General features: G+C 41.0%; 1 long non-coding RNA gene and 1 other non-coding gene across 2 annotated transcripts in view; both read left to right on the top strand.

Annotated features, from left to right (window-relative positions):
* The first annotated feature begins 108 nt into the window (after nt 1-108).
* The window catches only part of LOC123482365, a 28,997-nt gene continuing 22,128 nt past the window's right edge, over nt 109-6,977 (top strand). Inside the window, exon 1 of the long non-coding RNA XR_006657676.1 lies at nt 109-418. This is a non-coding gene — a long non-coding RNA (uncharacterized LOC123482365). The remainder of the gene's footprint in view (nt 419-6,977) is intronic.
* Nucleotides 6,711-6,792, top strand: trnal-aag. The gene has a single exon. It is a non-coding gene; the product is annotated as a tRNA-Leu (tRNA).

Here is a 6,977-nt window from a genome sequence, read left to right as displayed (position 1 = left end):
AGCCCCCCCCCCGGCCAAACCCTCCCCTAACTCGGATGACACTGGGCCAACTGTGCGCCGCCCTATGGGACTCCCGATCACGGCCGGTTGTGACACAGCCCGGGATCGAGCCCGGGTCTGTAGTGACGCCTCTAGCACTGCAATGCAGTGCCATAGACCGCTGCGCCACTCGGGAGGCCCAGTCCAATGATTTTAGCCTGACAGTGGCCTTAATAAATATTTGTCATTTTACTGTTCAGCTGTTCAGTAGATAGACACGTTAAACTACTGTTGTGAGTAAACGAAAAGAGAGTAGGAGTGTGCTGAGGACTGAGGGGAATTATAATACAGGAGTGAATTGGTGTTGAGGTTATCACAATAATTTAAAACAAAATACTGTTTGACCAATACTTTTCTTGTTTCACCTTTATTTAACCAGGTAAGCCAGGATTTTTTGTTGTTATTCTGTCTCTCACTGTCCAAATAAACCTACCATAAAAATTATGGACTGATCATTTATTTGTCAGTGGGCAAACGTACAAAATCAGCAGGGGATCAAATACTTTTTTCCCTCACTGTAGATGAGGAAAAACATTCATTTAATCCATTTTAGAATAAGGCTGAAACATAACAAAATGTGGATAAAGTGAAGGGGTCTGAATACTTTCCGAATGCACTGTATACAAGGAGTACCAGTACGGAGTCGATGTGCCGTGTAGCTTAGTTGGTAGAGCATGACGCTTGCAACGCCAGGGTTGTGGGTTCGATTCCCACGGGGGACCAGCATGAAATTGTATGCACTCACTAACTGTAAGTCGCTCTGGATAAGAGCTTCTGCTAAAAAAAATTGTTTTAATGTGCAAGAGTAATTGAGGTAGGTATTGTGGCGTACAGCAGGTCAGCCACCAGGGAGAGACTCGTCAAGACCTGGTAACAGATGGAGTATACATCACAAGGCGGTGGCTCCATCTGCTGGACGTGCCAGGTCTCGACGGGCTCTCCGGACAGGACTAATTGGGGCTGATTGGGAGCAGGTGAGTAATTAAGGCTGTGCAAGGCCCATAAAGCTGCCAGAAGGGCAGCACATGGGAGAGGACTGGGGGAAGTAAGGTAACGTCCATGTAGTTGGAGACGGTATCCTGGAGAGGGTCTCATGGGGGAGACCTAACCTTTTCTTTTGATTATTTTATTAATAAAAACCCTTGAAACCGAGCTAATCATACTCTGTCCGTGTCTGATCTGTGTAAACGTCTTGACCCAACACCCTGATCTGCCACAGTATGTACATATACTGTAGGTAGGAGTAAAGTTACTAGCAGCAGCGTATGGTGTGTGTGTGTGGCGTCAGTATGCATGTGTGTTCATGTTACAGTGCCTTCAGAAAGTATTCACACTGCTTAACTTTTTCCACATTTTGTTGTGTTACAAAGTGGGATTTAAATGGATTTTTTTTTTTTTTGTCAACGATCTACACAAAATTCTAACATGTAAGAAAACAACAACAAAAAACATGTTAGAATCATCTTTGGCAGCGATTACAGCTGTGACTCTTTCTAGGTAAGTCTCTAAGAGCTTTGCACACTTGGATTGTACAATATTTTCACCTTATTATTTTTTTAAGTCTTCAAGCTCTGTCAAGGTGGTTGTTGATTATTGCTAGACAGCCATTTTCAAGTCTTGCCATAGATTTTCAAGCCGATTTTAGTCAAACTGTAACTAGGCCACACAAGAACATTCAATGGTGTTTTGGTAAGAAAATCCAGTGTATATTTGGCCTTGTGTTTTAGGTTATTGTCCTGCTGAATGATGAATTTGTCTCCCGGTGTCTGTTGGAAAGCAGACTGAACCAGGTTTTCCTCTAGGATTTTGCCTGTGTTTTGCTCTATTCTGTTAATTTTTTATCCTAAAACAAACTCCCTAGTCCTTGCCAAATGACAAGCATAGACATAACATGATGCACCACCACCATGCTTGAAAATATGAGTGGTACTCAGTGATGTGTTGTGTTGGATTTGCCCCAAACATAACGCTTTGTATTCATGAAAAATACAGTTTCTTTGCCACATTTTTTGCAGTTTTACTTTAGTGCCTTATTGCAAATAGGAATATATTTATTCTGTAAAGGCTTCCTTCTTTTCACTCTGTCATTTAGGTTAGTATTGTGGTGTAACTACAATGTTGTATCACAGCCATTAAACTCTGTAACTGTATTTTATTACCCCTTTTTTCTCCCCAATTGGTAGTTACAGTCTTGTCCCATCGCTGCAGCTCCCTACTGACTCGGGAGAGGCGAAGGTTGAGTGGCATGCATCCTCCAAAACACGACCCTGCCATGCCGCTCTGCTTCGTGACACATTGCTTGGTTAACCCAGAAGCTAGCCGCACCAGTGTGTCAGAGGAAACACCGTCCAGCTGGCGACCGAAGTCAGCTTGCAGGCACACTGCCCGCCACAAGGAGTCACTGTGTGTGTGTGTGTGTGTGTTGGGGTGTCAGTGTAAGTATGTGTGGGTAGAGTCCAGTGTGTGTGCATAGAGTCAGTGCAAGAGAGTTAGTGCAAAAAAGGGTCAATGCAGGTAGTCCGGGCAGCCATTTGATTAGCTATTTAGCAGTCTTGTTTAGAAGTCTTATGGCTTGCGGGTACTGTTCAGCGTCCTGTTGGTTTCAGACTTGGTGTATTGGTACCGCTTGCCGTGTGGTAGCAGAGAGAACAGTCTGTGGCTTGGGCGGCTGGAGTCTCTGAAAAATGTTTGGGCTTCCTCTAACACCGCCTGGTATAGAGGTCCTGGATGGCAGGGAGCTCAGCCCCAGTGATGTACTGGGCCGTACGCGCTACCCTCTGTAGCACCTTGCGGTCGGATGCCAAGCAGTTGTCATACCAAGCCTTGATGCAGTCAGTCAAGATGAGGATCTGAGGGCCCATGAGGAACTTAAAGCTCTCAACCCGCTCCACTACAGCCCCTTCGATGTGAATGGTGGCGTGCTCTGCCCTCCGTTTCCTGTATTCCACAATCAGCTCCTTTGTTTTACTGACGTTGAGGGAGAGGTTGATGTCCTGGCACAACACAGGTCTCTGACCTCCTCTCTATAGGCTGTCTCATCATCGTCGGTGATCAGGCCTACCACCGTCGTGTCGTCTGCAAACTTATGGTGGTGTTGGAGTTGTGCACGGTCACTCCTGAGGGGCCCCCATGTTGAGGGTCAGCGTGGCAGATGTGTTGTTGCCTACCCTCACCACCTTTGGGCAGCCCATCAGGAAGTCCAAGATCCAGTTGCAGAGGGAGGTGTTCAGTCCCAGGGACCTTAGCTTAGTGATACTATGGTGTTGAACGCTGAGCTGAAGTCAATGAACAGCATTCTCACGTAGGTGTTCCGTTTGTCGAAGTGGGAAAGGACATTGTGGAGTGCAATAGAGATTGTGCCATTGTTTAAATATACCATGGCTGTCAGCCATTCAGCATTCAGGGCTAGAACAATCCAGTTTATAACAGACCATATACCACGGGTATGACAAAACAGTTATTTTTACTGCTATAATTACATTGGTAACCACTTTATAATAGCAATAAGGCACCTCGGGGGCTTGTGGTCCATGGCCAATATACCACGGCTAAGGGCTGTACCCAGGCACTGTACCACACCCCCTAGGGTGCCTTACTGCTTAGTTATCGATAATAGCGGACCGATACAATATCTAGATCACGCATGACATGTTGCATTTGGAGATGTTGACCGTACACAAACAATTGAAGACTATCGGCATATCTATTTATTGTGGCCATCGAGATGTTAGCTATTAAAATCAGATCCAATAATAATATCAGAGGATTAGAAATCCAGGGCTTAAAAACAAAGGTGTCATTGTACGCTGATGATTCATGTTTTCTTTTAAATCCACAACTAGAATCCCTCCACAGCCTCATAGAGGATTTAGATACATTTTCTAACCTCTCTGGATTACAACCAAATTATGACAAATGTACTATATTACGTATTGGATCACAAAAAAATAAAAATTTTACATTACCATGTAGTTTACCAATAAAATGGTCTGATGGTGATGTGGATATACTCGGAATACATGTCCCAAAGGAAATAAATTATCTCACTTCAATGAATTTTAATAGAAAGTTAGCAAAAATAGATAAGATCTTACTACCATGGAAAGGAAAATACCTGTCAATTTATGGAAAAATCACCCTGATTAACTCTTTAGTATTATCCCAGTTTACCTATTTGCTTATGGTCTTGCCTACGTCTAGCGAACAGTTTTTTTTAAATTATATGAGAAAAAATATTCAATTTTATTTGGAACGGCAAGCCAGACAAAATTAAAAGGGCATATTTATATAATGAATATGAATTCGGAGGACAGAAATGATTAAATATTAAAGCATTAGACCTATCACTAAAAGCTTCAGTCATACAAAAGTTATACTTAAATCCGAACTGGTTCTCAAGCAAATTAGTAAGATTGTCTCACCCAATGTTCAAGAAAGGCCTTTTTCCCTTTATTCAGATTACAACAACTCATTTGCAGTTATTTGAAAAGGAAATCATCTCCCAAATATCACTATTTCTAAAACAAGCCATAGAAAGTGTGGGGTTCTATTTTCTAATAATTGGATCTGTATGTGATGAATAGCTTAGAAGGAATGCATTAATGATAAGCATAGGTTTGTACTATACTCATATAAATTGTTTCACATAACAGGCTGTGATTCATGTAAGGAACGTTAGGGGGAAGGACAGATAAGACTTGTATTTCTTACAGATACGAACACTGCCTCTTTGTTGTCTGTGAACCGTTGTCTGTGAACCGTCCTTGGACGTAGGAACGTAAAGTCTTTTGAGTGCTGACTCCACAGGTTGTTATGATAAAAACGTATGCCTGGCAACAGTGTGCAACAGGTGGAGCGCCAAGAGGCTGGGACTAGCCTGTGCGCCAACGGATTGGCTGAGTAAGTCTAAACCACGCTCAGTCTCTACTCTGATTGGCCAGCAGAGAGTGGGAACTATCTCTGTCAGAGTATTTGAAGAAGAACCTGTAACAATGGATTAGTTCTCTGAGTGCCCTGCGTGGTATTTCAGTGGACCCGTATATACGAACCTTCATACTTATCATACATACATTTTGCATATAATAAATTTAGCTTGGATTTAAGATCTCTTGATTCTTATTCCAATACCAGATTTGAATTACGCAATTTCTAACAAAAGTTGGTTGCAATTTCAATTTAATCCTCCAGAAACGACAGAACAAATAATGCAACAAATATTGTGGTTAAATTCAAATATACTAATTGACAAAAAACCTTTATTTTTTGACAGAATGTTTAAAAAAGGTATAATCTTCGTAAATGATATCATCGGTAGGACTGGTGGAGTATGTCGCACATGCAGCTAACAAAAACATATGGAAATGTCTGCTCTACCCAAAATTACAACCAAATAATTGCAGCCTTACCGCAAAAGTGGAAGAGGAAAGTGGAAGGGGGAGAAAGTAAGGAACTTGTCTGTCGGCCTATCATTAAAGAACATAATTGGTTAAGGAAAACTGTGATAAATAAAAAAGTATAGCAGTTTCACTTAAGGACCAAAGGATTGACAGCTGTCCCATATAGATTGCAAGATAGTTGGGAAGAGATCTTTGACATACCGATCCCATGGCATAGTGTTTATGAACTGACACGCAAAATGACACTGGATTCAAAAATTAGAATCTTTCAATTTAAATTATTATATAAAATTCTTGCTACCAATAGAATGTTATTTATATGGGGGATACAATCTTCCCAGCTCTGCAGATTTAGCTGTGAAGAGACAGAATCATTAGATCATTTGTTTTGGTTCTGTCCATTTGTAGCTTGTTTTTGGACACAGGTCCAGGAATGGCTAAAGGATTGCAATATTTACCTGGAGCTAACCTTGCAGATAGCATTACTGGGTGATCTGAAAAGTCATAGTCAATCGATCAATAATATAATAATACTTTTAGCAACATTTTTTATTTTTAATTCACAATCTGTAGAATCAATGAGAATAGAAAGGTTCAGAACTTTTGTAAAACATCACAGTACGGTTGAAATATATATGGCAAATAGAAATCCTATATGGATGGTGTTAAGAGATAGATGGGAGGTATTGAATAGAGTTGAAGGATGGGACTAATAACAAATAACAACAAATAATAACAAAGATAGCTAATAATGTAAGCATACTGTGTCCATAATAAGTATATAGGTTGTATGTTGGGAGCTTTTGGGAAAGATATGGCATATAGAAGCAAACCGGATGGACATCATGAAAATGATCGGAGAGGTTGAGAGTAGAAGAAGTTCAGGAGCAAAAAAAAGTAATATATATATATATATATATAATAGAATTATTGTAAAATTAACTGTGTCCATAAGGTGTAGATAGTAAGTATAGACCGGAAGTAGAGGCCTGGGCATTGTTGTTCACTAATTTACTCAAGTAGGGAAAGGATGGCGGGGTTGAAAAGTAATAAAGGGGAGTATATATATATAAAAAAAAACATGGGGGATTGGAAGTGATGCAGACAATTACATTGATAGAAGATACAATCTATCTGCAATATTAAGCTGATCCACCCCCCTATCTGCAATATTAAGCTGATCCCCCCCCCAAAAAAACCCCCAAAAAAACAACAACAATTGAAGACAAAAATATCCATGTATTAATTGTGTTTTTTTCGACGACTCTATTATATGATAGCGTGGCCGAGCGGTCTAAGGCGCTGGATTAAGGCTCCAGTCTCTCCGGGGGCGTGGGTTCGAATCCCACCGCTGTCAATATGCTTTTTGTTTTTATCCCGGGTGATGTACTCAGACAGTCCAAGTGGGCACTCGCGAACAGGGCAGACGTCCATAAAGATATAGGAAAAAGATTAACAAAACGTAGCAATGCTACTCAATTTCACACACAGTAGTACGTCATCAAGTACATTCTCTTATTTTAAGAGCTTTTGCGACATCTG

This window comes from Coregonus clupeaformis, chromosome 31, assembly GCF_020615455.1.
Source record: "Coregonus clupeaformis isolate EN_2021a chromosome 31, ASM2061545v1, whole genome shotgun sequence".
Taxonomy (NCBI): Eukaryota; Metazoa; Chordata; class Actinopteri; order Salmoniformes; family Salmonidae; genus Coregonus; species Coregonus clupeaformis.
This window is presented reverse-complemented; position numbering and strand designations above follow the sequence as displayed.